This window comes from Hemiscyllium ocellatum (genome assembly GCF_020745735.1).
Source record: "Hemiscyllium ocellatum isolate sHemOce1 chromosome 27 unlocalized genomic scaffold, sHemOce1.pat.X.cur. SUPER_27_unloc_13, whole genome shotgun sequence".
NCBI lineage: Eukaryota > Metazoa > Chordata > Chondrichthyes > Orectolobiformes > Hemiscylliidae > Hemiscyllium > Hemiscyllium ocellatum.
Genome location: NW_026867480.1, coordinates 353312 through 377621, shown reverse-complemented (window position 1 = coordinate 377621; position 24310 = coordinate 353312). Strand labels below are relative to the sequence as shown.

The following is a 24310-nucleotide window of genomic DNA, read 5'->3' as shown; positions in this document are numbered from 1 at the left end:
ACATGGCAGCCTTCATCATCATCATGTCTACCCTCGCCCGCAGGGCGCAGTATATCCTGGAATGTGGGTGGACTCCAAAACACAAGTGGGCCTTGCTCAGGTCCCACCCATCTCCATTTTGACCAAAGCTCATTCTGTCCTCCTGTCTATATCTCAATACTCCCTGAAACCTGTCATTGATTCATTTCTACAGCAAGGCCTTCTGGTCCCATGCCATTCTTCTGTCAATACACCTATCTTTCCGATCCCTAAGCCAGGATGTCCTGAATGTTGTTCACGACCTTCGTGAAGTAAATAAAATCATTGAGGCTCATAATCCTCCAGTTGCCAATCCTGCTACTATCCTCAGCCAAGTTCCAGTTGATGCCAAGATCTTCACTGTCGTTGACCTCCAACATGCATTCTTTTGTCTTCCTTTGCATCCAAATAACCCAATACATTTTTGCCTTCTTTTAAGGGCCACCAATATACGTGGACTTGCCTACCTCAAGGGTTTATTCACTCGCCCACACTCTTTTCAGAGAGTTTTCATGCCCAGCAAAAATTATTTGAATTTCCTGAAGACGCTACCCTAGTTCAATACATTGATGACCTCCTCGCTAGCCCTGACAAAGTGTCCAATCACGCTGACTCCACGACCTTTCTCAACCATCCAATCAATGTGGTTATATTGTACCCCACCAACAAAGTTAAGACTAATCAGAAAGAAGTTAAGTTCCTAATGAGCCTTAACGGTATGAACTCACTCCAAAACAACAAGTCTTTACGGAGCTTAAAACGACCCTCTTTTCAGCACCAGGCTAGGCCAACGTTTGTATGACTGCCACTTTCATCTTTATGTTGCCATCCTTGATACCTGTGCTACAGCTGTTCTCACCCAGCAACATGGCTCCTCTTGGTGCCCTATTGCCTATTATGCTACTAAGCTTGACCCTGTTGCTCAAGGTATGCCTTTCTGCACCCAGATTCTTTCTGCCATCCACACTCTGGTAGTGGCTGCCTCTAATATAACTTTACATCAAAATGTAGAAGTCTGTACCTCGCATTCTGCAGTATCCTCGCTGATTTCTAAACATACTCTGCACCCCGCTATGGTTCGTATCAGTCGCTATGAGATTTCATTACTTTTGAATCCATTTCTCTCCTTTAAATACTGCTCTAACATTAACCCCCCTACATTCCTGCAGGAAGAACCGCTTGAACTGCCTGATCCTCCCCATGATTGTGTTTTCATAAATGAACTTGTAACTAAACCATCTTCTGATCTTACGGACGACACAGATGTGATCAACAAAACGGGTCAAGATGCAGGGAAGATACCTGCCCAACTGTCGTCTGATTCATGTGGATGGAAGTTTAATTGCTGGCTATGATCGCTGTGTGGATGGATCGTGTGGGATGTACTGATAGTCATTGGTCTCATCCTAGGAATATACACTGTTGTCTGCTTATGCGTGAAATGGACTGTGCATTGTTTTTCACCTAAGCCAAAGAGGAATCTGGTTATTTGACCCTTGTCTACCCCTCTAACTCCATGCCCGAACTTCCATGTTGAAATCCTGTATCTTTCAGACTCTGCTCCTCTGGACGATGACCTGGCAGAGGAGGCACTTGACTTATTTGAAAATACAAATTGACTGGATGGACTAATTATAGTTATAAGCCAAGTAGTTGTCATGAAATAACAAAAGGAGGGAATAAGAAAGTCTATAGCCATAAAACTTGTCTTTCAACATTTAAACTAAAATGTAATGTTGAATTATAGAGCACATTTGCTGCACACTAAAAAATAGACAGGCAGGGAGGCTTGGTAAAAGGGGAGAACTCAAGGTATGCAGAAGATAACCAAGTGATAACGGAATACCCGTAGGCAATTAAGAACATTTGCCTAAACAGTGAATCTGTGTAAAAAGGACACAGAGTGATAACATTCATGGCTGTTCCCTTGTGAAATTAATGACAGCGTTTGATTCTGACCCCGAAACGAAATTCAGTACTATCAAAGGCCTTGTAATTGACAGTCAGGAACTGTTAATTATAATGAATTCTTATTACCCCTTGCAAGCTAGGCAAACCGAGGGAAAACACCTTTGCTGTTACAACTCCCTGACTTGAGAGTTCAAAAGGACGAGAGAAAGAGAAACCATTATAGCACTGGTGCTCCCGAAGCCATTAAAAAAATTAACTCTTAGTGCTTACCTGCTTTGGATTGAACGTAATTGTATTTTTGAGAATTTATGATGGTATTGAGTAGCCATTACCGGTTATTAAATATGAACTCTGTAAAAGGTAACATTGATGAAGCTTTAACTTACTTGCTGTTCTTGCAGACCACTCTACAGACCTTTCAGACTGCCCCACTGTCAATTCCAACTCATCAGATCTTATGTCTTATTTGAATCACAACCCTGAAAAGAAAGCATGTTTAATTCGAAGACTAATGAATCAGTTTAAATGCAACCTTTTGGTAACATCTCAGCCTCAGGTACAGTATGATTCAGTGCCTAAAAAGCAGGGGTCTGCTCCTCGCTTGGAAATTATTCTAGGCCTAACATTGAAGAGATTCTGGCACAATGTGTCAGCAAGCCATTTTATGGTCAAAAGTTTGCCCTCTTGCTAAGAAGCCATTTTGGAAAACAGTTGTATCTGACCTGTGACCTGTGCAAGGTTAGGAACTCTCCAATTAGCTCAGATTGGTACCACTTTATGATAGGAGTTTATCTCGCTAGCAGGCTCCTAACTTGGCTGGGTATGTTTTTCCCACCCGATGAATGGCTTAGGGCCTGTGGGAGTGATTAGTCAAGCGTACAGTGACCTGTCAATTAACCTTTCTTCCTTTCGAATTAAGAACATTCAATGTTTTTGTAAATCTTTGTGTAAAGGAAACCACTTTGTATCAGTACATCAGAGTAACCTGCCAGGGCACTTGAAGAGTTGGTCCCCTACTCTCCTAGGTTACTAGAACCTAGCGAGTTTAGCTTATCAGTATCAATGGAGCTATTGGTAAACAAAGGGGATAACTAAAATTAAACTAAACAGTCTGTAACAGGTTTTTTTTTGTTCCAGACTCTCAAAGAGTACGATCTCCAGGATGAATTGTGAGAGGCTACAGGTCTGACTCCACAAGGGATTTCCTGGGCTGTCTCAAATTCCTACTTTAACACTCCAACTCATCCAGGTTGACCAGTTAGCCTAAACAGTCTAGTACCATTTGCTAGCACTTGGCCCATATCCCTCTAAACCCTTCCATCCAGATTCCATTCAAATGTTGTAATTTTACCAGCCTCCACGACTTCCTCAAGCAGCTAATTCCATACCCGCACCACCCTTTGCGTTAAAAAGTTGTCCCTTAAGTCCCTTTTATTTCTTTCCCTCTCATCCTTAAATGTATGCCATCTAATTCTGGACTCCCACCACCCCCTCCACCCCTCCCCCAAACTCAGGGAAAAGACCTTGTCTCTTTATCCTATCAATGCCCCTCATGATTTTATAAATCTCTATAAGGTCACCTCTCAGCCTCCGACGCTCCAGGGAAAACAGGACCAACCTATTCAGCTTCTCCCGATAGCTCAAATCCTCCAACCCTGGCAACGTCCTTCTAAATCTTTTCTGAACCCTTTCAAGTTTCACAACAAACTTCTGACAGAAAGGAGACTAGAATTGCACACAATATTCCAAACGTGATCTAACCAATGCCCTGTACAGCTGCAACATCACCTCCCAACTTCAATACTTGATAAAGGAAAGCATTCCAAACGCCGCCTTTGCTATCCTATCTACCTGTGACTACTTTCAAGGAGCTATGAACCTGCACTCCAGATCTCTTTGTTCAGCAACACTTCCTTGGATCTTACCATTAAGTGTATAATTCCTCCTCTGATATGCTTTTCCAAAATGCAGTGCCTCATATGTATCTAAATTAAACTCCATCTGCCACTTCTCAGCCCATTGACCCATCTGATAAGGTCTTGTTGTCCTCTGAGCTAAGCATCTTCGCTGTCCACTACATCTTTAATTTTGGTGTCATCTGCAAAATTAGTAACCATACCTTGTATAGTGACATCCACAGCATTTAGAGTCATAGAGATGCACAGCATGGAAACAGACCCTTCGGTATAACCCATCCATGCCGACCAGATATCCCAACCCAATCACCTGTCAGCACCCGGCCCATATCCCTCCAAACCCTTCCTATTCATATACCCATCCAACTGCCTCTTCAATGTTGCAATTGTTCTCGCCTTCACCACTTCCTCTGGCAGTTCATTCAATAAACGTACCATCCTCTGCGTGAAAATGTTGCCCCTTAGATCTCTTTTATATCTTTCCCCTCTCAACCTAAACCTATGCCCTCTCGTTCTGGACTCCCCAACCCCAGGGAAAAGATTTTGTCTGTTTATCCTATCCATGCCCCTCATAATTTTGTAAACCTCTATAAGGTCACCCCTCAGCCTCCAAAGCTCCAGGGAACACAGCACCAGCCTGTTCAGCCTCTCCATGTAGCTCAGATCCTCCAACCCAGGCAACATCCTTGTCAATCTTTTCTGAACCCTTTCAAGTTTTACAACATCTTTCCGATAGGAAGGAGACCAGAATTGCACGCAATATTCCAACAGTGGCCCAGCCAATGTCCTGTACAGCCGCAACATGACCTCCCAACTCCTCTACTCAATACTCTGACCAATAAAGGAAAGCATACCAAATGCCGCCTTCACTATCCTATCTACCTGTGACTCCACTTTCAAGGAGCTATGAACCTGCACTCCAAGGTCTCTTTGTTCAGCAACACCCTCTAGGACCTTACCATGAAGTGCATAAGCCCTACTAAGATTTGCTTTCCCAAAATGCAGCACCTCGCATTGATCTGAATTAAACTCCATCTGCCACTTAGCCCATTGGTCCATTTGGTCCAGATCCTGTTGTAATCTGAGGTAACCCTCTTCGCTGTCCACTACACCTCCAATTTTGGTGTCATCTGCAAACTTATTAACTGTACCTCTTATGCTTGTATCCAAATCATTCATGTAAATGACAAAAAGTAGGGGACCCAGCATCGATCCTTGTGGCACTCCACTGGTCACAGACCTCCAGTCTGAAAAACAGCCTTCCAACACCACCTTCGACCTTTGAGCCAGTTCTGTATTCAAATGGCTAGTTCTCCCTGTATTTCATGAGAACTAAGCTTGCTAATCAGTCTCCCATGGGACCTTTGTCGAAAGCCTTACTGAAGTCCATATAGATCAGAGCTTCTGCTCTGCCATCATCAATCTTCTTTGTTACTTCAAAAAATTCAATCAAGTTTGTGAAACATGACTTCCCACGCACAAAACCACGTTGACTATCCCGATTCAGTCCTTGCTTTTCCAAATACATGCACATCCTGTCCCTCAGGATTCCCTCCAACAACTTGCCCATCACCGAGGTCAGGCTCACCAGTCTACAGTTCCCTGGCTTGTCTTTACCACCCTTCTTAAACAGTGGCACCACGTTTGCCAACCTCCAGTCTTCCGGCACCTCACCTGTGACTATCGATGATACAAATATCTCCACAAGAGGCCCAGCAATCATTTCTCTAGCTTCCCACAGAGTTCTAGGGTACACTTGATCAGGTCCTGGGGATTTATCCACTTTTAAACGTTTCAAGACATCTTCTGTAATCTGGACATTTTGCAAAATGTCACCATCTATTTCCCTACAGTCTATATCTTCCATGTCCTTTTCCACAGAGAATACTTTCACCAAATATTCATTTAGTATCTCCCCCACTTTCTGTGGCTCCACACAAAGGCCACCTTGCTGATCTTTGAGGGGAAAGTGACGACTGTAGATGCTGAAGATCAGAGCTGAAAAATGTGTTGCTGGAAAAGCGCAGCGGGTCAAGCAGCATCCAAGGAGCAGAAGAATCGACGTTTCGGGCATAAGCCCTTCTTCAGGAATCGGGCTTATGCCCGAAACGTCGATTCCCCTGCTCCTTGGATGCTGCCTGACCTGCTGATCTTTGAGGGGCCCGATTCTCTCCCTAGTTACCCGTTTGTCTTTAACATATTTGTAAAAACCATTTGGATTCTCCTTAATTCTATTTGCCAAAGCTATTTCATGCCCCCTTTTTGCCCTCCTGATATCCCTCTTAAGTATACTCCTACTTTCTTTATACTCTTCTTACGATTCACTCGATCTATCCTGTCCATACCTGACATGTGCTTCCTTCTTTTTCTAAACAAGACCCTCAATTTCTTTACTCATCCAGCATTCCCTATACCCCCAGCCTTCCCTTTCACCCTGACAGGAATATTTATGTAAATGATGAAAAGTAGGGGACCCAGCACCCATCCTTGTGGCCTCCAGTCTGAAAAGCAACTCTCCACCATCACCCTCTGTCTTCCTACCTGTGAGCTGGTACTGTATCCAAATGGCTAGTTCTCGTTGTATTCCATGATATCTAACCTTGCGAACTTGTCCCCCTAGGGCAATCTTGTCAAACACCTTACTGAAGTCTATATAGTACCCTGGCATGTAGGCCGTCAGGCCCAGGGGACTTGTCTGCCCTCAATCCTAATAGTTTGCTGTGTACCTTTTCCCTCTCAATGTTATTGTTTAAGTTCCATCATCTCTGACTTGCCCATTCCAATAGGAATGGTACGATTGTTCTCAAGCTTGAAAACTGAGGAAAAGGATTGACTTAGCATCTTTGCCATTTCAGTGTTCCTCCTATTAACTCCCCGGTTTCATCTTCCAAGGGGCTTGAGTAACTCTGTTCCCTTCAGCATGCCAACAGAAACTTTTGCTATTCTTTTTTCATATTTTGCGCTAGGTTTCTTTCGTAATTTATCTTTATTCATTTTTTTTAGTATCCCTTCGTTTATTTTTGCAAGTTTTCCAATGTTTCATCTTTCGAGGTCTGGAATAACATTTCGGAAAAGACTGAATTTTTTTTAAACTACGTTAAAACTTTCAGGTGGCTGGCGAGGGGAGCAGGGAACACATTCGCCCCGCCCCCATTGCCTCCGATTGGTTGGATGCCTCGTCGAACCGCGCCCGCTACACGCGGGGTGACGTCACGGTCTGGTCACCCTGCTCCTTGAGTTGGCGCATGTGCAGTGTAGGTCATGTAGTGGGACAAGACAGTGTTACTGAGTGTGGGAGAGGAATGGCGCCGGCGGCTTAAGGAACAAGAACAGAAACCGCTGGAAAAGCTGAGCAGCCCTGGCTGCATGTGTCAAGAGACTCCGAGGAAACGTTACGTGTCCAGTAATTCTCTTTCAGAACAGAAACAGGTTTCGGAAACATCCCGGAGAGGTCGCCAGGCCTGAGCGCCCGGGGAGAGGGGACAGTGAGGACCTACTTCGACACTGTCCTATTCCCCCCCGCCAGTCCAGGAACTCCCCACATACGTTCAGGACACCACCCACACCCTCCACCTCCTCCAAGACTTCCGTTTCCCCAGCCCTCAACGTCTCATCTTCACCATGGATATCCAATCCCTCTACACCTCCATCCGCCATGGCCAGGACCTCCAAGCCCTCTGTTTCTTCCTCTCCCGATGTCCCCAACAGTACCCTTCCACCGACACACTCATTCATCTGGCCAAACTGGTCCTCACCCTTAACAATTTCTCCTTCGAATCCTCCCACTTCCTCCAGACCAAAGGGGTAGCCATGGGCACCCATATGGGCCCCAGCAATGCCCATCTCTGTTGGCTATGTAGAAAAGACCATCTTCCGTAAATAAACCGGCACCACTCCCCACCTCTTCCTCCGCTACATTCATGACTGCATTGGCGCCATCTCGTGCTCCCGCGAGGAGGTTGAGCAAACTTCACCGACACATTCCACCCTGACCTTAAATTTACCTGGACCATCTGACACCTCCCTCCTCTTCCTGGACCTCTCCATCTCCATTAATGACGACCGACTTGACACTGGCATTTTATAAACCCACCGACTCCCACAGCTACCTGGACTACACCTCTTCCCACCCTACCTCCTGCAAAAATGCCATCCCGTATTCCCAATTGTTTTGCCTCCGCCGTATCTGCTCCCAGGAGGTCCAGTTCCACCACAGAACACACCAGATGGCGGCCTCCTTCAGATACCGCAATTTCCCTTCCCACGTGGTTAAAGATGCCCTCCAGCGCATCTTGTCCACATCCTGCACCTCTGCCCTCAGACCCCACCCCTCAACCGTAACAAGGACAGAACGCCCCTGGTGCTCACCTTCCACCCTACCAACCTTCGCATAAGCCAAATTATCCGCCGACATTTCTGCCACTTCCAAACAGACCTCACCACCAGGGATATATTTCCCTCCCCATCCCTTTCCACCTTCCGCAAAGACCGTTCCCTCTGTGACTACCTGGTCAGGTCCATGCCCCCCTACAACCCACCCTCCCATCCTGACACCTTCCCCTGCCTTTGTCCCACTATTTTGCGGGAATTGCAAAATCTGCGTCCTCACCTCCATCCAAGGCCCTAAAGGAGCCTTCCACACCCATCAAAGTTTTACCTGCACATCCACCAATATCCTTTCTTGTATCCATTGCTCCAGATGCTGTCTCCTATACATTGGGGAGACTGGACACCTAGCAGAGCGCTTTAGGGAACATCTCTGGGACACCCGCACCAATCAACCACACCGCCCTGTGGCCCAACATTTCAAAACCCCCTCCCACTCTGCGAGGACATGGAGATCCTGGGCCTCCTTCATCGCTGCTCCCTCACCACCAGACACCTGGAGGAAGAATGCCTCATCTTCCGCCTCGGAACACTTCAACCCCAGGGCATCAATGTAGACTTCCAACAATTTCCTCATTTCCCCTTCCCCCACCTCACCCCAGTTCCAAACTTCCAGCTCAGCACTGTCCCCATGACTTGTCCTACCTCTCTATCTTCTTTTCCACCTATCCACTGCACCACCCCTCCCCCCATACCTATCGCTTTCTTCCCACCCCCACTCACCTGTTGTACTCTATGCTACTTTCTCCACACCCCCACCCTACTCTCATTTATCTCTCCACCCTTCAAGATCTCTGCCTGTATTCCTGATGAAGGGCTTTTGCCCGAAATGTCGATTTTCCTGCTCCTCAGATGCTGTCTGAACTGCTGTGTTTTTCCAGCACCAGTCTAACCTAGACTCTGGTTTCCAGCGTCTGCAGTCATTGTTTTTACCGAGAGGAGACAGTGAGACAGGGGAGGATTGGAAACCGCGGGAGGAGGGAGACTGGGGAGTTTATCAACTCCTAGGGGAGGCCTGAGGCCGTGAATAAAAGCTCCACAGGCCCAGTGTTTACTTTGTTTAAGGAAGGACCTCTGGGGGCAACCGGTCGCCATATTCGTGAGGGTAAGACGCATCTTGTCTTGGGACAGGGAGCGCGAGCTTCCTTCTTGGTGAGGGCACCATCAGCTGTCATTTCTTGGAGAGAATTCCAACTTTGTGGCAGCCTTTGTGTCAATGGGAATTTTCTCATTCTGGATGTAAGTTTGCTCGCTGAGCTGGAAGGTCACTTTCAGATGTTTCATCACCATACAAGATAACATCATCAGTGAGTCTAGTGGAGCGCTGGTACTATGTCCTGCTTTCTATTTATGTCTTTTGGTTTCTTAGGATGGGTGATATCATTTCCGTTCTTTTTCTCAGAGCATGGTAGATGGGGTCCAAATCAATAGATTTCCAGTTGGAACGACGTGCTTCGAGGAATTCTTGTGTGTTTCTGGTTGGCTTATAGGATGGTGGCTTGTCATAGGATGGTCCCAGTCGGCATGGTATCCTCCGTTGTCTGTATGTAAAGATACTAGTGATAGTGGATCATGTGTTTTTGTGGCTAGTTGATATTTATATATCCAGGTGGCTAGTTTTATACCTGTTTGTCAGATGAAGTGTTTGTTACAGTTATAGAATCTCTATGTGTGGAAATATGCCCTTCTGCCCAACAGCTCCATACCGACCCTGTAGAGAGTATGCCAGCCAAACCCATTCCTCTACAATTACCCCTGACTTATGTACCACTATGGGCATTTTTAGCATGTTCAATTCACTTAGCCTGCATATCTTTGGATTGTGGGAGGAAACCGGATCGCCCGGAGGAAACCAACACAGACACGGGGAGATTGTGCACACTCCACATAGACAATAGCCCCAGGATGGGATTGAACCCGGGTCCCTGGTGCTGTGAGGCAGCAGTGCTAACCGTTGAGCCACCATGCTGCCCCCTTATATTTCAACAGTCTTTCAACTTTAAACACATTCATCACGGTCTTCCCAGAGGATCAGACTGTTCTCTCTCATTAGAGATGGCTGGTGGTGGTTTATCTTGAGGGTCACCACACCTCAGCCGAGGGGAAAGGCCGAGAAGGAGATCCTCACATTTCTCCAACTTGGGTGATACATAATGTGAAGCACTTTAGTATACTTTTGTTGAAATATTATCATTAGTATTAGCTGTTGCTGTTGCTGTCATTTATTGGCAAGACTCATGTCAAGTGAAACAATTTTAGCAAGAAATTGTCAGCTGGCAGAGCTCCCCCACCCACTGCCAAAAAAGTGAATGGTTTTGTTGGTGAAAGAAAATTGGCAAAGAAAAAGAAATTAAAGTGTCATGTACCTTTAGAAAGAGTGGAAGGGTTGATGTTTCAAAATAAATGAAAACAACATTTATGAAGTGGAGCAACAAACTAAATTAACAACGCAGATTTCTTTTCACATAACTGCACTACTGCAAATGTCTGTATTATGGGAAAATGTTATGCACTAAAATATGTTATTATTTTGTAAAGAGTCAGATCAATAGGTTTAATTTTGTCAATAGTGATCAATAAGATCTTGATTTATACAACATCTATGTGAGATGCACTGGTAGTTAATACTTGATTAAGTCTCCACTGACCACCACAAGAACAAAGTTTTTCCCTGTCTGAACTGCTGAAGCCATCCACCAAGGGGAAAAGTTTCTTCCTATCTAGACCCTAAGTGTCTTATCTGTACACTCCAAACAGGTCCTCACCCAGCCTTCTCTGCTCTAAGGAAAATACCCTCAGCCGATCTAATCATTCTCATAGCTGAAACCCACCAACATGCACCACCCTGGGTTAGTATTCCCTTTCTAGTGCCATCACATTTTTCTAATAATGTGACAATCAGATCCACTACTCCAGCTATGGCCCAACTAATGTCTTGTACAGTTCCATCATGATCTCCTGGTTCTCATGTTCAATGCTTTAACTACTAAGAGCAAGTATTTCATATGCCTTCTTAACCATTTAATCCACATGTCCTGTTGCCTTCAAGAATCTATGAACACATATACCTTTCTCTGATCTTCAGTACATTCTAAGTTCTTGCGATTCATCATGTACTCCCTTGCCTGTTGATCCTCCTGAAATGTATCATCTCAATCTTTTCAGGATTGAACTCCATCTGCCATTGTTCTGCTCATCTGACCAAGCCGTCTTTATTGCCCTGTAGTCTAAAACTTTCCTCCTTGCCATATATTAGTGTGGGTTCTGAATTTCTTTTGGGCCTGATTTATTGAGGTTGCATTGTGTTCATTTTGTGGGCATAGTTTGAGAAGATTAGGAGGATACTTGGATTCAGTATCTGTTTATACCCAAAGAAGAAACTCAAACCAGATTTTTTTTGATCCAATGTTTTCCCGGTAACATTTTCACAATGACTTCAATTTCCGCAACACCCTTTGCTTAACTTAAACTATGTTCAAATCAAGACATTACTGAATCGAGATCATAACTTCTTGTACTATTAAATCTGTCTCAAGCAATGCACAAAATTAGGTAATCTTGCATTATTATTTTATAACTGCTCAAAACCTTTTCTAAAAAGTGACGGGATGAAGATTGAAGTTGACTGACTGAACTGCTTTCTTCATTTTATAATATTGCCAAAAAAAGTAAATGTTCAAACATGTGCAATCTTTTTCTTTCTCTAAAATAGGTAATAAGGTGAAAGGGAATAATGGACAAAGCACTGAAAACAACGCTGACTCTAATTCAGCAAGTATGTTCTTTTCAATAAGTTTAATTCAATGTTTACATTAATTACAGTTATGTGAGTGGCACAAATAACAATAAGGCTGTTACTTAAGTTTAGAAATTCAATCACACTCTGTGTAGATGGCTTAAAATCATTATATCAAAAGCTTAAAGCGCTTGCATAAAACACAAAACCTCAGTTATGTTTATTATTTCCCAAAATGGGTTATCAAGTGAAAGGGAAGTATAATTGGAGATTTGATGACAGCGGGCAAAATGGCAACTCTAATTTCGCAAGTATGCAAGGTTTAAGCTTAAAATGCATGACAGGCTTATTTATCCAAGAAATAAGCACCTTTACTCTCTCTAATATTAGCTCCAATTATCAATGTTTGATATCAAATTAGAAGATCTAGCTTGAGAAATCTACAACGTATTGCCACACGCTTGCTATAAATATGACAGGGACACAGTAAAAGTCGTGAAAATTAAGTCAGATCTTTGTGGTTACAGATCCATAAGATACAGAAGCAGAATCAGTCCATTCAACTTGTTGAATCTGCTGTACCATTCGATCATGGCCAATGTTTCTCAACCCCATTCTCCTGCCTCCTCCCTGTAACCCTTGATTTCCTTACTAATCAAGAGCCTATCTTTATCTGCTTTAAAAGCACTCAGTTACTTGCCTCGTTTCAGTGGCAATGAATTCCGCAGAGTCACCTCTTTCTGACTGAAAAAAATCTTCCTTATCTCATCCCAGCATTTCTTGCCACTGACGACTATGGGGGCAGAGTCTATGTCTATATTTCCTTGTGTGGTAATGTGTAAATAACATTTGTTTTTTTCAGGTTCATTAGCTGCTGCTTAGGTGTGTTGGTAGGTTTGTGGGCTACCATGATGCGGAGAGGTTTGAGTTGTCTGGACATCATTTTGAACATAGAACAATACAGCACAGAACAGGCCCTTCGGCCCACGATGTTGTGCCGAACATTTGTCCTATCCATGTACCTATCCAATTGCCGCTTAAAGGTCACCAATGATTCTGACTCTGCCACTCCCACAGGCAGCGCATTCCATGCCCCCACCACTCTCTGGGTAAAGGACCTACCCCTGACATGCCCCCCCTATACCTTTCACCCTTCACCTTAAATTTATATCCCCTTGTAACACACTGTTGTACCGGGGGAAAAGTCTCTGACTGCCTACTCTATCTATTTCCCTGATCATCTTATAAACCTCTATCAAGCCACCCCTCATCCTTTGCCGTTCCAATGTGAAAAGGCCTCGCACTCTCAACCTATCCTCATTAGACCTATTCTCCATTCCAGGCAGCAGCCTGGTAAATCTCCTCTGCACCCTCTCCAAAGCTTCCACATCTTTCCTAAAGTGAGGCGACCAGAACTGCACGTGGTACTCCAAATGTGGCCTCACCAAGGTCCTGTAAAGCTGCAACATCACCTCACGACTCTCGAATTCAATTCCTCTGCTAATGAACGCTAATACACCATAGGCCTTCTTACAAGCTCTCTCCACCTGAGTGGCAACTTTCAAAGAGCTATGAACATAGGCCCCAAGATCCCTCTGTTCCTCCACCTTACTAAGAACCCTACCGTTAACCCGGTATTCCGCATTCTTATTTGTCCTTCCAAAATGGACAACCTCACACTTGACAGATGTCTTTGATGTAAGGTAATGTGGCTGGTGTTTCTGTGCATGTGTCTGCTTGTTTGAGTTCGTTGTTGAGAAATCAGCGGACAGGGTTTATTGGGTACCTGTTCTTCTTGAATATGCTGTATAACTATGCTCTTCATAGTTCCTGGGTGGTGCAGTGTGTAGTGGCTCGTTGAAATAGTATCCTGATGCAGATTTGTTTGGGATGATTTGCTTCTGCATTAGGTACTTGGGTCTGTGTATGTTGTTTTCCTGTAGACGTTAGTCTGAAGTTCCCTATTGACTGTTCACTCTACTGACATCCAGGAATGGCACTTTGTTGTTGTTCTCTTTTGTGAATTTTATGCCAGTAAGGATATTGTTGATGGTGTTGTAGGTTTCCTCTAATCTGTTTCATTTTGTGATGATAAAGGTGTCATCACTGTGGTGGACCCAAAATTTGGGTTGGAGCGTTGGGAGGGCTGTTTGTTCAAGTCTCTGCATTATTGCTTCTACTAGGAACCTTGATATTGGTGGTCTCATGGGTGTTCTGTTGATTTATTTGTAAGGCTTATTATTGAATGTGAAGTAGGTGATAAGATACGGGTCCACAAGCTTGACAATGTTATCTTTGCTGATGAAGTTGGTGCTGTTTGGTGTTTATGTCTCTGGTGGTTTTTGTAGTGTAGTTAGTGTTTCTTTGGCCATGTTGATGTTAATGGATGTGAATGGGGCTGTTATGTCAAAGGACAGCATTATTTCATCCTCTTCTATCTTGGTGTCTTTGGTGTTCAGGAATTCTTGGGTGGAGTGAATGGAGTGGCATGAATCTTCTACTCAGTGTTTTCGTCTTCACTGTTGGCCTTTGACTAGTCTGTATACTGGTGTTCCAGGTAGTGAGACTGTGGGCCTGAGGGGGGCCTCCTGGTTTGAACAGGACGGGAACAGCAACAAAGTGCCATTCCGAGATGTCACAGTAGAGCAAACAGTTAAGGGGAACTTCAAACTCGCGTCGACAAGAAACAGTACACACGGACCAAATACGAAACTACAGAAACAATCATCCCAACACCCACAAACGAAGCTGCATCAGATTATTTCAACGAGCCACCACACATTGCAGCACAGAGGAACTGGGAAGAGCAGAAGAGAAATACGTATACGTACTCAAGAAGAACGGGTAGCAATAAACCCAGTGCGCCATTTTCTCATTGACGCTTCCAAGCTGACCCTCAAATTTGGTTTGTCCCTGCATTCTTTCCTGGTTGTCTTTTTGCGGGTTTTGAAAATTTTTCCAATCCTCTGACTGAGGATAATAGTTGGGAAGTTGTGTTGTGGCTGATAGGACATTGGGTAGACCACTTTTGGAATGTTGTGTGCAATTCTGGTCTCGCTCCTATCAGAATGATGTTGTGAAACTTGAAAGGGTTCAGAACACATTTAAAAGGATGTTGCCAGGGTTTGAGCTGAATGGGCTGGGCTGTTTTTCCTTGTGCACCAGAGGCTGAGGGGTGACTGAGAGTCATTAATAAAATCATGAGAGGCATGGATAGGGTAAATAGACAAGGACATTTCCCTGGGTGAGAGTATCCAGAACTAGAGGATAAAAGGTTTAGAGTGGAGGAGGGCAAGATTTAAAAGGGTCCTAAGGAGTAACCTTTTCATGCAGAGAGTGGTGTGTGTAAGGAATGGGCTGCCAGAGGAAGTGGTGACTGTTGATTCAGCTATGACATTTAAAAGGCATCTGGATAGGTATATGAATAGGAAAGGTTTAGAGGGATACGGGTAAGTGCTGGCAAATGGGACTAGATTAGGCCAGGATATCCGGTTGGCCCGAAGGGGCTGTTTCTGTGCTGTAGACCTGACTCTGGCTTGCCACGAACATTTGCCATGTCCATATGTTTAGTTTCTCTCGGGTTGTCTGTGTCAATGCCTTGATGTCTCATTCCACCCACCACATACCACCACCACCCACCACATACCACCACCCACCACAGGGACGATAACCAATTCATGTCTGATTTTTATCAAGAAGCTGTATTGCAGGTTCAACCTGAATTTTCACTTCTTTTGCTTCCCAAAATCAGACTTGCTCACTCTCAGCAATATCCTGAAAGGTATTAACTTTCACGTGGTGTTATCCAAAATTCGTAGGTGTCAGTCCTGACGTTTTTGCTTTTTCTGTCCCTGTAAGATCCAGAATCAGCAACTTCAGGAGAATTAATTTGAGCGGAGTGAGAATAGAGGAGGAGGAGAGAGAGTGGGATGCTTTCAATTTTGTGGAACAGCAAAAGAAAAAAATGTTCTGCAGAAAGTGGAGTAGCTTGTTCTGAATTTCTACCTTGGACTGACTGTGATGACTTTTGTAATCTCTCTTTCCAGAGTATTTGAAGATCTGAAGACTGAAGTTTAAAAATCAACAGATGAAGGGCCTATGCCTGAATTGTCGATTCTCCTGCTGTTTGGATGCTGCCTGACCTGCTGTGCTGTTCCAGCACCGCACTTTTCAACTCCTCTCCAGCCTCTGCAGTCCCCACTTTCACATCAATGTCTGACAGTCACTCAATCTATCGGGACCTCAACGATTTTCAACTATGATTCTGTGAGAAGGAGCAAAACATTTTGGTTCCTGTTTCAGACCATTTTCAGCATCAGCGGGACTGGATGAGAGTCTGTACTGTTACAGCGCACTGTGTGTAAAGCCTGAAACAGTTATACGGCCAGGAAAGAGGAATTTACTGTGGACAGGGGCCGTACACGAGGCTGTAGCTGCGGCCATGGTGAAACCAGAGGAATCCCACACTGTGGAGAAACCGTGGAAGTGTTGCGACTGCGGGAGAGGCTTCCATGCCCCATCTGTCCTGGAGATTCATCGGCGAAGTCACACCGGGGAGAGGCCATTCTCCTGCCCCGAGTGCGGGAAAGGCTTTACGTGCTCCTCCCACCTGCTGGACCACCGCCGAGTCCACACTGGGGAGAAGCCATTCTCCTGCCCTGAGTGTGGGAAGGGCTCCACCTACTCCACCCACCTGGTGGCCCACCAGCGCGTCCACGCTGGGGAAAGGCCCTTCCCCTGCTCTGAGTGTGGGAAGGCCTTCAGCAAATCCTCGGACCTGCTGAAGCACTAAAGGGTCCACAGAGGGGAGAGGCCATTCAGCTGCCCTGAGTGCGGGAAGGCCTTCAGTGATTCCTCTATTCTGCTGAGGCACCAGTGGATCCACATCGGGAAAAGGCCGTTCTCGTGCCCTGAGTGCAGGAAGGGCTTCACCCGCTCTTCCGCTCTGCTGACCCATCTGCGGGTCCACACGGGTGAGAAGCCCTTTAGCTGCCCCGAGTGCAGGATGGCCTTCAGCAGGTCTTCCCACCTGCTGAGGCACCAGCGGGTCCACACTGGGGAGAGGCCGTACTCCTGCCTCCAGTGCGGAAAGTGCTTTACCCAGCCCTCCAACCTGCTGACCCACCAGCGGATCCACACCCGCGAGAGACCGTTCTCCTGCCCCGAGTGCGGGAAGGATTTTGCTGTTTCCTCTAACCTCGTGGCCCACCGGCGGGTCCACACGGGGGAGAGGCCATTCAGCTGCCCCGAGTGCAGGAAGGCCTTCAGCGATTCCTCTGCTCTGCTGAAGCACCAGCGAGTCCACACTGGGGAGAGGCCCTTCAGCTGCCCTGAGTGCGGGAAGAGGTTTACGTTTTCCCGCAATTTGCGGAAGCACCAGCGGGGGCACCAGCGCTCACAACAGTCAGATTCCACAGCTAACACTGCTGTGAGTCCCCCCCAGGACTGATTCTCCTGACAGTGGGTGCAGTGGGAGAGTTGGTGCACTGTATTTGTTTTCCGTTGGACTGCAACCCCACGGTGGCTCAGGGGTGGTATGGTGACTCAGTGATTAGCACTGCTGCCTCATGGCACCAGGAACCAAGGATCAATTCCACCCTTGGGGCGACTGTCTGTGTGGAGTTTGTGGAGGGTAGGAGAATGGATGAGATAAGAAACCGCTGCCTGTCTTGAGACAAGTCTCCCAAAGAGAACTTGCTGACTGATTGTCTGATCTACTGATCCTCACAGTACCCCATTGCCCTCAGTTTACTGGAGGAGGTCCACACAGATGTACCGAAGCCCCTCTTTGGACTGTGGAAGGAAACCTGTGCAGACAGGGAAAACGTGCAAACTCCACACAGACAGTTACCTGAGGCTGGAATTGAACCTGGGTCCCTTATGCTGTGAGGTAGCAATGCATAGCAGTGTGCTATCCCAATATGTTATAAAATTTGAATAAACCTACTAAGTTGTAAATGTGTCCATAACAAGAACTTAGTGTAAATGTTTGGAAGCAAAAGTCCATTGGAATTGTCTTTGGGATGGATCCAAAACTTACTTCATTAATGATTGAAAATACTTTGATCTCTGGAACTGTCTGCCAGAGAGTGTGTTGGAGTCAGATTCAATTACGGTATTCAAAATAGAGGTGGATCATTAAACTGAAAAGGAAAGCAGTTGCAGTGTTCAGTGAAGAATAGTACAAGGTACTGTAGTGGATTTCAGAATATGAGTTTCCTGATTGGGGCTGTTCACTCGCTCCTGTTACCATTTCAGGTTGCTGACTTTTGGTCAGCATCCTGCACATGTTGGGATTTTTTTCTCCTTTCTAGTATCTACTTGAGTGACTCAGTGACAAATCTAGTTTATGAATTGTTCCTATGATATCCACAGTGCTATATAAATTGTTGTGGGTTACAATGTGTCCAAGTGAGGAAAAACAAACTGTTCATCTTAAATATTTATTTTTAAACAATGGAAATAAAATTAATATTTGGAAAACACACAACTTGCTGTGTAGTAAGATCATCAAAATTAGGAATGGGAGTAAGTAATTGACCATTGAGCTGCTCTGTCTTTCATTTATCTAAATTCTCTTTCCTGCACTTGTTTTTTTCATGACTTCATCTGCTGAAGTGACTACACTCCAAAAGCTTGTGATTTCAACATAGAACTAGGCGCAAGAGTCGGCCTTCCGGCTCTTCGAGTAAAAAATGAGGTCTGCAGATGCTGGAGATCACAGTTGAAAATGTGTTGCTGGTTAAAGCACAGCAGGTCAGGCAGCATCCAAGGAATAGGAAATTCGACGTTTCGGGCATAAGCCCTTCCTGATGAAGGGCTTATGCCCGAAACGTCGAATTTCCTATTCCTTGGATGCTGCCTGACCTGCTGTGCTTTAACCAGCAACTCACTTCCGGCCCTTCGAGTCTGCTTCACCACTCAATAAAATCATGACTAATCTTTCCGTGGACTATAGTCCACTTACCTGCGTTTTCACCATATCCCTTAATTCTTTCATTTTTTTCAAAAACGTATCTACTGCTTCTAGTGATTGCTGAAGTAATGTCAAATACTTCCCTGGGTAAGGAATTCCATAGATGAACAACCCTCTGGGTGACGAAGTTTCTTCTCAGTTCAGTTTTAAACCTGCTTCCTCTAAGCTTGAGGCCATGCGCTGTTAGCCTAGTTTCACCTTCCAGTGCACATTCTATTTCTATTTCTTTCAAAATTTAATATATTTCTGTAAGATCTTCCAAACAACCTGCTGGACTAGAACCTGGTGTCATGTGACTTATGACTAAAAACTTTCTTATTACGCATCCTCATAGCAGTGGGATTTCAGGGCTCGAAGATTGGGACACTACCACTGCATCATAAAATAAAACCCTCTGCAGCAAATCGGTCCTCTTCTGTTGAATGAATGGGGAGCGGTTTCTTCTCAACATGGGGTACAAATATTATACCCTCAGAGCCCATTACACTGAATTGAGTCCTCTTCGGTTGAATGAATGGATGTGGAGGTGCCACAGTTGAAATCGTTAAAAATCACATCTTGCCCCTGACTATGTGACACTACCGCTACAGCCCCAGAGCCCGTTGCAGTAAATTGGGTCAGCTGCTGTTGAATGAATGAACGGGAATGAAAAGGGCGGATACACGGACCCGATTGTGACATTCCCCACCAATCCCAAAGCTTGTGGTCCGTACCGACCAATCGGAGAGAGAGATTGCAGAGGGTGGGACAACACGACACGCAAACGCGGCCGCTATTGGTCAGGTGGAGTAAGATGCGATCTGATCGGAGGAGGCGTGGATGACGCGCGTCACAGAAGGTGGAGACGGAATGAAGAAGATAAACAAAGATGGCGGCGCGAGGCTGCGGTTTCTGAAGGAGGGAGGGGGGCAGACAGGCATCGTTTACCTCAGAAAATACCTTTAAAACACATTTCACATTAAAGTCGGAACTTTTCAAACAAGAGGTGACGGTTACCGGGTGAACGGGAAAGCAAATTAAAACTGTCGGCGGTGGAGGAGAGAGAGCCGGCGCCCGCGGCTTCTTCGGCGGCGGCCGGAGCCCAGGAGCTCAACAACCCCCCGGAGCTGGAGGAAGGTCCGAGCTCCAAGAAGCGGGGGGTCCGGCTGGAGGCTGGATTTACTCAAGGCTTGTATCTATTAACTTATTTAAATGGTACCTACTGTATGGGGGTATGGTTTACATTAAAACCGGAGGATCATGTCAGAGTGTTTGTTTATATTGAGCAGTTGTAGTTGGTAAAATACACTCCCTGGAGGAACACCTTCTATGATGCTGCATTTCTTACCTTCTGCCCTTCCCCCATTTGTTATCTCTCATCTCAATTTTACATTTTCGGTCAAATCTAATATCACATTAATCAGCCTTGGATTTCACTGTATTATTAATTAATCTGTTGGATTATTGTAAAACAAAATTAATGGTGTAATTTCGTTTATGATGTCTGAGTTTGACATTGAAGGTGCAGGTGTGAATACCAGTAAGTTGTAAAAATAAATCAAGAGCTTGTCCTTTTTTAACAAAAAAAGGAGTTTAATGATATTATTGGCACTGTCTCCTTGAGCATGAAGATTCAAGTCTGAGCAACAAACCATTTCATGCTGTCACCCAGTTTAATTCAAGTCGAAGAAAATAATTCTGGCAGGCTAAGATTTATACAACCCAAAATATGATTGATTATCTTGTGTATTCTTACCTTTAAGCCGTAACAGAAGGCATTGCGTGGCAGTTTGAGACTGAAACATGGCTGGAAAGAATGTAGATTGATGAGGAAAATCAAATGGCAGAGTTTGAGACCAAAATCTGTCAGTCTGGCTTGATTGCATGAGTGGTGGTTCTTCAAAAGCACCTTCCAAGTCATGACCTCAACCACCAAGAACAGAGAAGTGTGAACACAGGATTCCGACTGCAAGATATATCGCATTGCTTCTTTGTTATTGACCAAAATGCTGGAACTCACTCCTGAACATTGTTGCAGACCACACCATGTTTGTGAAGCAATTTAAGAGGCAGCTCAGGACCACCTTTTCAAGGTCAGTTTGGAAAGAGTTGTTGGCACAGCCAGTGATATTCGCATCTCATGAAATAGTAAGCAAAGAACCCAGGGCGTTGGAAGCTGAATTTGGCATGGATGGAGGATTGGCTAACGACCACAGTTGTGGTAAGGGGCATGTTCAGGATGGCAACTTGTAACTTGTGGTGTACCACAGGGATCAACGCTGGGGCCAACATTATTTACAATATGTATACGAATTACTTGGATAAGTAAAGTGAATGTACTTTTGCTAAGTTTGCAGAAGAGACAGTTGATGTGAAAGCAGGTGGTGAGGATGACATTAGATATCTGGAGAGGGATATAGACAGGTTAAGCAAATGAACGAAAGCTTGGCAGATGGGAAAATGAGGTCATGCAGTTTGTCAGGAGGTGAAGAACTGAATATTAAATGGAGAAAACTTTAGAATAGAGGGATTTGGAATCACATCCACGAATCTCTTCATCCAATTTCAGTAAGTAATAGGGAGGCAAATGGGAGGTTGGCCTTTTCAATAGAGTATAAATATAGGAAGGTTATAGTGAACCTATGGTAAGGTACTAGTCAGGCCGCAATTGAATACTGAGAACAGTTCAGGGCCCTTTACCTGAGGAAAGATATATTGGCATTGGAGGCAGTCCAGAGAAGGTTGACCATGATGATTTCAGAGATGGAAAGAATGTCTTACGAGAACTGAATAGGTTGGGCCTGTGCTTATTAGAAGTTATAATTAGAGGTTACCTTATTGTCACGTACAAGAGCCTGAGGAGACTTGACAGGCTAAACATGGAAAAATGGGTGAGTCTACGACTAGAGGAAGTTACCTCCAAATAAGAGATTGCATGTTTAGGACAGATAGGAATTTCTCCTGAGGGCAGTAAATCTGTGGAACTTGATACTACAGAGGGCTGTTGAGCCTGGGTTGTTATGTGCATTCTAGGCTAAGATAGATTTTTTTTTAAATCAGTAAGCGAATTGAGGATTATGGGACAATGGCAGGAAGACATGGAATAAATGTTTACCAGAATAATTGTGATCTGAATAAATGGCAGAGTCAACTCAATGGGCTGAACTGAATAGTAAATAGTAATGAGGAAAAGGATACAACTGGCAATTACAGACCAGTCAGTGTTGGGAAGCCTAGAGATTGTAGGGAGTTGGTGGCATTTGGGCATTGTTACTTGATTTATCATCTGGAGTTTCAAATTGATGCTGCTATGGCCCCGATGCAATTTGAAATCAATTTATGTTTCTGGAATATAAAGCTTATCGCTGCTTTGGTGATCTTATGACGCTTGATAAGTACCTATTTTGTTCACTAATGACCTTTTTTTTAAGTAAGGAGATCTTCAGTCCTTTCCTAGTTTGGTGAATGTGTCACTCTTGATCCAAAGTCATGTAGTTGACTCTTAACTGCCCTCTGAATTGGCACTTGGTTTTTGTTGGGAGACAAAGTGTCACGTTCCATGAATGAATAAAGAAAAATATTTAGGACAAGATTGTCATTGTCACTGAGGAGAAAGTGAGGACTGCAGATGCTGGAGATCAGAGCTGAAAATGTGTTGCTGGAAAAGCGCAGCAGGTCAGGCAGCATCAAAGGAGCAGGAAAATGGATGTTTCAGGCATTCCTGAAGAAGGGCTCATGCCCGAAACGTCGATTCTCCTGCTCCTTGGATGCTGCCTGACCTGCTGTGCTTTCCAGCAACATATTTTCAGCAGTTGTCAATGTCACTGTCAGTGAAGGGAAGATTGTGATCTAGTGATACTGGTTAAGTAGCCCAGAGATCTCTGTCTTCTGAGAACAAAAATTAAAATCCCATCATGGATACTAGTGGACTTTATTTTCAATGAATAAAAAGATCTGGAAGTGAGAGTTTGTCTCAGTACTGGCAACCAGGAAACGTTATTGATGAAAACAATGAATTGCAGATGTTGGAGATCAGCAACAACTGGTACAATTGCTGGGGAAACGCAGCAGGTCTGGCAGCATCTGTGGAAAGAAAACAGTTGATGTTTTGAATTCAGCCAAGCTTTGAAGGGCCACCGGACTCAAAACAGTAACACTGTCGTCTCCTCATAGATGCTGCCAGAACTGTTGCTTTTCTCCAATCATTATTGATTATTGTGAAAGTGTTCTTTTAGGGAGGGAAATCTACAATTCACAGCCCTACACACGTGTGTGCACACTCACATCATGTGACTCCAGACCTACGACAATGTGGTTGACTCTCGACGGCCTTCTAGCATGTAGCCAATTGCTCGATCCAAAGGTCATGAGAGCAAATGTTGGACATGCGAGCAACAATCACATCCCACAAAATATTTTCTTGTATATTAAAAAGCATAGGTTAATGAAGGACAGCCAAAACAAACTGCTATGGGAAAGTCATGCACAACTAACTTGATTTGCTTGTAGTTATAAATATTGTTTTAAAATCCTCTTCAGAGAGGACATAGGTTCCATCATTGTTGCAATACTGCATGCAATTCTGTGCTTTCTGCTACAGGAAGGGTGTTATGAAACTTGAAAGGGTTCAGAAAACATTTACAAGGATGCTGCCAGGGCTGGAGGGTTTGAGCTACAGGAAGAGGCTGAACAGACAGGAGCTATTTTCCTTGGAGCTTTGGAGGCTGAGGAGTGACTTTAAAGACGTTTATAAAATCATGAGGGTCATGGGTAGGGTAAATAGGCAAGGTCTTTTCCCTTAGGTGGGGGAATCCAAAATTAGAGGGCATAGGTTTAAGGTTAATGGCAAATGGAGTTTAATATAGATAGGTGTGAGGTCTTACATTTTGTATAGTCAAATCAAGGTAGGAATTTCATGGTGAATGGTAGGACCTTAAGGAGTGTAGTGGAACAGAAGGATCTTGGAGTAGAGGTTCACAGTTCTCTGAAAGTGGAGTCACAGGTAGAAATTTTTTGGCACACTGGCCTTCATCAGTCATGCATTCAGTATAAAATTAGTCGAGATAAGCACCAAATAACAACACGTACCGAAAAGCACCAAATCTGTTTCATCTGCAGTATTTCAAACCAAGAGATGTATGGGTACAGGTTCATAGCTCCTAGAAAGTGGAGTCAGGGGTAGACAGGGTGGTGAAGAAGACTTTCGGCATGTTGCTTTCATCAGTCAGAGCAATGAGTACAGGAGTTGGGATGAATTGTTGCAGCTGTCACAGATTCCACACAACAACACAAGACATGACCCTACCCTTTAATCTGTAAAGTCGCTGTGATAAATGGTGTAACCTGCTGTAGGTAGTAAATCCCTGACACTTTAAAATCAACAATCAG

The 24310-nt window shown here is 44.6% G+C and overlaps 1 pseudogene; it reads left to right on the top strand.

The window, feature by feature from the left end:
• The first annotated feature begins 7107 nt into the window (after positions 1-7107).
• LOC132807296 (zinc finger protein 239-like) lies at positions 7108-18394 on the top strand (annotated as a pseudogene).
• The last annotated feature ends 5916 nt before the right edge of the window (positions 18395-24310 follow it).